The sequence below is a fragment of the Saccostrea echinata genome, unplaced genomic scaffold, assembly GCF_033153115.1.
Source record: "Saccostrea echinata isolate AGI-Se365-2 ecotype Australia unplaced genomic scaffold, CSIRO_AGI_Sech_v1 ptg000117l, whole genome shotgun sequence".
In the NCBI taxonomy this organism is placed as follows: Eukaryota; Metazoa; Mollusca; class Bivalvia; order Ostreida; family Ostreidae; genus Saccostrea; species Saccostrea echinata.
Window position 1 is genome coordinate 628,860 of NW_026889866.1, and position 7,303 is coordinate 636,162.

Genomic DNA, 7,303 nt, shown 5'->3' on the forward strand with positions numbered 1-7,303 from the left:
TACATTGATTTTCAAAGATAGAAAAAGTTTTTGAAGTATATAAAGCAAAAGTGAACTAAACAGCTGACAGCTGTGTATTTATTAGACATAGGTTTCATGATATAAGAGCCGCATACATTATTGTTCTACGACTTAACACCTCATGTCAGGTAACCATAATAATGTTTGAGATTTATATACATATATATCTACATCATAAATTTAACGAAACATACATGTAAATATATTCTCTATGCAGTCATGTAAAATAAGGTTTACATAATAGTACGCAATGAAAATTGTATCAGTATTTTCATTATACATTGTGTCAAAAAAAAAGCAGATAAATAGATAATTATGATAAACACAAGTATTTTAAGTCTTATCTGTAAAGGGAGTTAACTAATATTTTATCTTATTTGAAAACATAAACGAGAGATTTATCTTTCTTACATTTTGTTTATTATGCTTATACTACATATATGTTACAGGATCAACGAAATACCTATTAGAGATTTATAAAACCAATAAATAGGGAAAACTTTACATCAGTGTCATTCTGACTGTACCATTTAAGAGACCACCCAATGTAACCCCGGGTTACATTAGTATATTAAAAACATGTAAAACATGTTGTAAGTTACGTATTTCAGCACGTTTATTTCTACATACAATGTGAATATATATATATATATATATATATATATATATATATATATATATATATATATATATATATATATATATATATGGTTGTGCCATTTAGGAGACCGCTCATATTTATATATTGGCATTAAGTAGCCTCGTAGAATAAGTAGACCAAAACCGGTCGCCTTAACATTTTGACCCTCTCTGAACAGAAAATTAATGTCTTTTTAATATTAAATTGACAATAGTTAATTTTAGTTTAGTATCTTTTTGTCCCTTAAATACCAAAAATATGCCAAAAATTTATGATTATAGAAATTTTTAAATTTTAATTTCAAGCAACGTATATATTGGTATTATTATATATCGTCATTATGTAGACCAGCTAAAACTTGCAATATTAAGTAAGATCTGCTATATATGTCTTATTTCTCCTAGTATTTAGTTTTAGATATTGTTCTCCCAATAATTTTGGGTATGTACAATTTGCTAAATAGAATAAAACTTTTTACGAGAAAATGAGCTTTAGAGTTTCGTGTTCATCAACTTCAAGGTTTTCGTGCGCAATGCCTTCCGAAAATTTTCGGAAATCCTCGGTATCCTTTACGACCTTCGGAGAAATAGGAGTCAGACAAAATTTTGGTAAGTAATAACAAATTATGATTTTTTTAAAAATACTTATTCATGATACATTGACTTTATATTATGCACCCAATATCTTGCGGTTAACGTCTGGTATTTATTCATTGATAAAGACTTACGTATACTTATTAGCATGGAGGAAATTCGAATTGTAGTTTACCAACAGCGTGGTTTCAACAGATCGTTTGTTTGTTTTGAACATATTTTATTGACATAAGCAAATGGATCGGAAACAAGTTCTTACAACTTACTGGTTCCTAACAATTGATTACTTGAACAAAATAATTGTAATCTGTGCTTATTCATTTATTGGGGGAGCCCCCCACCCCACCCCCTCCAACCACGATACCACATCTCTGATGTCTATGGCAGCGGATACATGCATGCATATATGTACATACAAATTTATGTATCTGACAGCATCCCTCTTAGATTTCTTGTACATAAAACATAAAGTTGATTTGGACAAGCCCAATATAGCAACAATTTTGAAATATCTTTAAAAATAAAGAGGAATTAAGGGCTACAAACTGCTAAAAAATTCGAAGGGACCAGATTAATATTTTTAATCGGGTTAGAAGTGGAGTTTGGGTGCAGGATGTGTGGAAATATTTTGTGGTGTATATTCCATATATGTAAAAAGGCTGTAGGCTACACATCATTTTTTTAAGGATAGAAATTTGGTTGAAAAGGAGGGGGGGGGGGAGTTGATGATAAATGTTATCTATTAATTTCATTTTGTTGCAAATGCCAAAAAAAAAAGCATTTTTGACAATGCGCATTTTTGTACCCATACTTACAGTCTAACTTTCTGTTTAATGACAAAAATAATCCTATAACTGGAAATAAAAATTAAGCCAAAATTCAAGTGTTATTTTAGGTCTGCATCAGCCTCCTTGCTTACCCATTATTTGCGCCTCAAGTTAAATCTGTGACATCACACTAGCCGACACATTAAATGTAGTAGAAAGTAATAATATTATTATACGCCAATGATATTCTAATCAATCTATTACACTGTACCTTTTGGCATGAATGGAGGATTAATTAACAGGTTATATCAGAGATGAGCATATCAGTTAATAGTTATATGTATTACACTTTCCATGATTGAGTAACGAAAGATATACTGTATAATTCTTGCAATATTTTTTCTATAATAGTAGACTCAGTTAACATCACCACCGTTAATTGCTTCTTATGGGCCTGTATTTAATATTGATTTTTTTTTAATGTTTCATTTATTTATAAACCTATTAAGTGTTTAATTTTGAAAAGAAATATTAGAAGATAATCATAATTTCAAAAAGAAGTTGAAATTAAATAATAAAAGAGACCCGAAGAAAAATTGCTTGTTGTCAAGCTTGAACAAGTCCTGATTCATATGAAACAGATCCTGATCAATTTAAGCATTTTTTTTTTACATATAATGAAAAAGATACTGTTTATCTTATGCAGTTGCCATGGAGAAATTAACTTGCTTATACTCTCAATTTAGTTATAAAACCATATAACAAGCAATATTTTTTTTTATTTTAATAAAATTATTATGCAGAGTCTACATGTATTACTTGTATATCTACATGTATATGTACATTAGAAACTTTCGGTCGGGTTCATTTTAATTTTGATCGGGTTAGATAATGTTGAGTCTTTTGATCAGCATGGACATGGTTTGATGGTATGATAATATTTTTACAGTTTCAATTTCTAAACTTTCCGGGAAAGTTTCCTGCATTTTGTACAATGGCTATTTATATGCCGTATATTTTCCCATGAATTTTTTTTTTTTTTTTGAAATTATGTTTTAAAATTCTGACCAGATTTCTGAGGAAAATTTTAACTGTCTATGGTGCATCTTTGCTAGCCAAGGTTTTCTGATACGCTACTCTCCTCATAAGTTTATAAGGAGAGTAGCGTATCAGAAACCCTTGGCTAGCGAAGATGCCTAGGGTGAGATTTATGACAGTCTGAGACATATAAAAGTCTCTGAATAAATTAGATTTTGTTGACTTGTTTGCATTTATGCATTTATTTTTATTATAGTGTGTTCGGTACCACATAACATGCGAGAATACCTTCTCCAGTATGTTGGAGAGAAGATTAGCAAGAAAAAGGCGGGTGAGAAAATGAGAAGTTGACAGAAAAAGATTTTTTTCATTATCGAAAGGGACATGTACAACATCCATAATGGTAAGAAAAGAGAATTATTTATAGTCATATTTATTTGTTTCTATGACGTTTCTATGAGTTCATAGGTCTGGGACTAAAAGTTTATGAGGGTATACTATCTTAATATCACCCACCCATTATCGTCTGATCAGTATGATCAGTACTATTAAGCAGGAAAACAAATATTTGAAGAGACATACTGTAAAAATAATTTTGTAAGATCTTGGAAAACATGTAATTTTGGAAGTAGATTGACATATAAGTATATATATTTTTTTGTGGATAACAGTTGATTAGGGTAGGTGGTCACTGGTGTGATTTTGACCCATTATCTGATTATTTTTCATACTTAAGTTTTGTTCGAGTATATGTCAGTGTTTGTTATGCTACAACATATTCTGGGTAATTTTCTCTATGGAATACCTTTTTACAAGATTTCTTCTTTTTTTTAGAATTATTTACTGAATTTGCGAAATACATGTGTTCGACTTACAAGATACATGTGTTGGGTTATTGCTAGTTAGAACAATCTAACTCTGTCTCGGAACAAGCCCTCGATCACCACAGTTTATATGTCCCATATACTAGCAATGTAGCATATTGGAAAGGATCCGCTCAGAAATGATTTTGAAGAGTACAAAAAAAAATTGCACTGAAAATAACTATCAAATTAATCATAACAAACCTTTTTGAGATTTTATATGCCCTTTAACCTAAAAAATAATCCATATAAATAAGAAAATTCAACTCATTTTCTCAACCTTTTTTCCTCACTTCAAATTTACACGCCATGTTGAATTCGGAACTCTCTGGATTGTTCATAGAAAATGCAGTCAGTTCGAGTTATCGAACTTGCTTATTTTGCTACATTGCCAATACACGGAACGAATTCTATCGTTAATCCAGGTCCATAGGACAATATCATTTTAATGATTAGAACATTCTATCTAGGTTATTGAGATCACAGCAACAATATATAAACAAAATTAAAATTGAAATTATAATTCGCATCATCTCTTTTATGAAAGAAGATTCATATTATTTTGTAAAACCAAAAAATATTGGTTTAAATATACTGACAATAAAAAAAAGAGACAATAATTCTCAAATTATGAATAACTTTAAAACATTGAGTGCACCTACAAGCACAGATCCCATGATTTGTAATATAATGCACACACAGGCATGTAAACTGAAGTAAATCAAACATATAGATTTTCACTGATTAGCTAATATACATGTAGAACTAGTTTGAAACTAAATACTCGTACAAATACAAAAGAAAAAAATAATTATTTTCCAAGCAAATAAAATGAAGAAATTAAAAGTTTTTGATTTTATTTTGATTTAAAAATTATCAAAGAATATTTAAGTCGAACTTCATGAAAAAGAAAATCTGAAATCAAAATATTTGTATCAATTTAAATGTCATGCTTGATAAATTTTGGAAATACTGACAGATACACCCTTGCATAACACATATACACATGACTAAAATTGTAAATTTTTAGAGACTTTGGATATGCATGGTGTCAAACTTTGTCTCATTTTAATATAAAATGAAAAAAATTATAACCGATTAAAATTATTGTGATCTGTATTGTAGCATAAATATTGTGATACCTAAATAAATATAGTATATTTATTTAGATAGAGAATAGTAGACAAAAGTGTATTATCCCAGCCCTTTATATTTGCAGTGCAGTATAAAACAGTTCAATTATACAATAATGAAGTCAAGAGAATATGGACATGATTATATGTAAATTAATAGATTTTGTTTTCATTTTTGCATGTGTGTCTGATGGAATTTGTCATTTCATTAATAAATAATGCTGATAAAGATGCAAACTTAGCAATTGTGCCTAAAAAGTGACAGCATTGACAAGGAAATATATCCATATATAACAGTTACTGGTACTGTCTGAATGCAGTGAAAGTATCCAGATGAACAGATGAAGAGATTACATCAATTACTTGGATGAAGAGAATCTGCAACATGGGGTAAGGTATATTTGCTGCTTTATTAGTTATAAACTGTAAATAAATTGTTAGCAGAAAATAGACACAAAAGCTTTAATTAAAGGAAATCAGGGGTAAATACTTACTTTTAAAGCATGCAGATACTCAGTGATAGACTGATAGTTTGATAGTATCATAAAAACCAAAAGAACTTCAGTGACTTTGAATTCCTGATAGCCCTAGCTGTTAATGAACTAGCTGCCCATTACAGCCTTTGGCTGCTTATGGAGTCATGTCTTGATTGTTGGGGGAGGGGGGGGGGAGAAGGAAATGAATTCCCAGTGGAGATGGGTATGAAGGTTAAAAATAGGGTCACAAAGAACCAGGTTATGGTGAGGCAGACTTGCCTCCTTACATTTTATTGTAATATTTAACCCTTCACTCTTTATGAGTGAAATAATTCTCGAATGGGACATAAAACAACAGTCAATCAATCGGTCACACTTCACTCGCTGTTCACAGCACTTGTTGCTCTGTACTGGGCACTACTGGCTCACTTAAGCAGGTTAAGTTCAGTTTGGTGTTTACTAGTCATTCCAATGATAAACAAGTCACAGGGATCGACATTAACGGTTGTCCAATTGCCCGGGACAAGTAAATTCTCAGTTCGGGCAAGTGAATCTTGCGACGTACTTGTCTGATTGGGCAAGTGATTTTTTTTTCATAGAAATGTACATATTTATTTATTTTACATTAATTTATATATAAAAAAAAAATAAATTGAAGACTTGATTTCCGCCAGGTACCTGACTGACAATGTTTTTGCATTCAGAATTCCTTGTCAGCATTTTTGGATTATACCTTTCATTTGAAAATCGGGTTCGTTATTCCGTTTTTCCCTGGTAAATATACTGTTCGTCTATTCACTGTCTAACATTTTTCTTAACTTCTTATTTGGACATTAGATAATTTATTTACTCAAAGAATATAAGTACAGTGTAACACGATGTATCCTGATCAAGGTGTGTTACGTAGCAACTATCTTCCTTCAGCGTTGTTTCACAGTTATCTCAGAAAATCACAATTCAGAAAAGAATCCTACCAAAAAAAAATTTTAAAAATATGAATTTTATTTATTAAATGGAGGGTTATTGATACATGTATATGACAGTGTGTGTTAACAGGTTAAATTTACAAGGACAGTGGTATACATTTATGTACAAATGCAGCATTTAAATTTTTTCAGGTACCTCACCTTGCCAAATTGATGGTAGTGTATTTGGGCACATTTTTTCTTGTCATAACATTTACAGTAATAAGAAATTTCTTCTGAAGTTCTTTCCTTATTTTGGGCAACCAAGTTTTGAGTTCGGACAAGTCAAAGTTTGAGATCACTTGCCTGAAGGGCAAGAAAATCTGAAAGTTAATGTCTATCCCTGTAAGAACATTTTTTGTGAGTCGACTGCACAGCAGTGCAACACCTAGGGATCAATTTACCTGGCATCTGTCTGTCTGTCCATCTTTCACACCTTATATCTCGAGAATTGTAAGAGGTTTAATTGTTTTTGATATTTGGTTAATATTTTGCTTGGCACTGTGACTTTTTTTAAATACCATGGTTGCCAGTCTTGTGACCCTTGAACTTACCTTTGACCTACTTATAAAAAAGTTAGTGCCAATATTCAGCATATTTTTGATAATTTAAAAGAGGTAAGTCTATGCTATTTAGCATGTGCACAATTTGTCATAAATTATAATGAAAAATACCAGCATTACAGTTCACTTGACCTTAACCTTTGTTTTACTTTTCAAAAAATACTTTGAATGGTTAATTTAACTAAAATGTTTTGATTTTCTAGAAGTAGTGTTTTGATAATTAGCATTGATGAGCTCATGACAC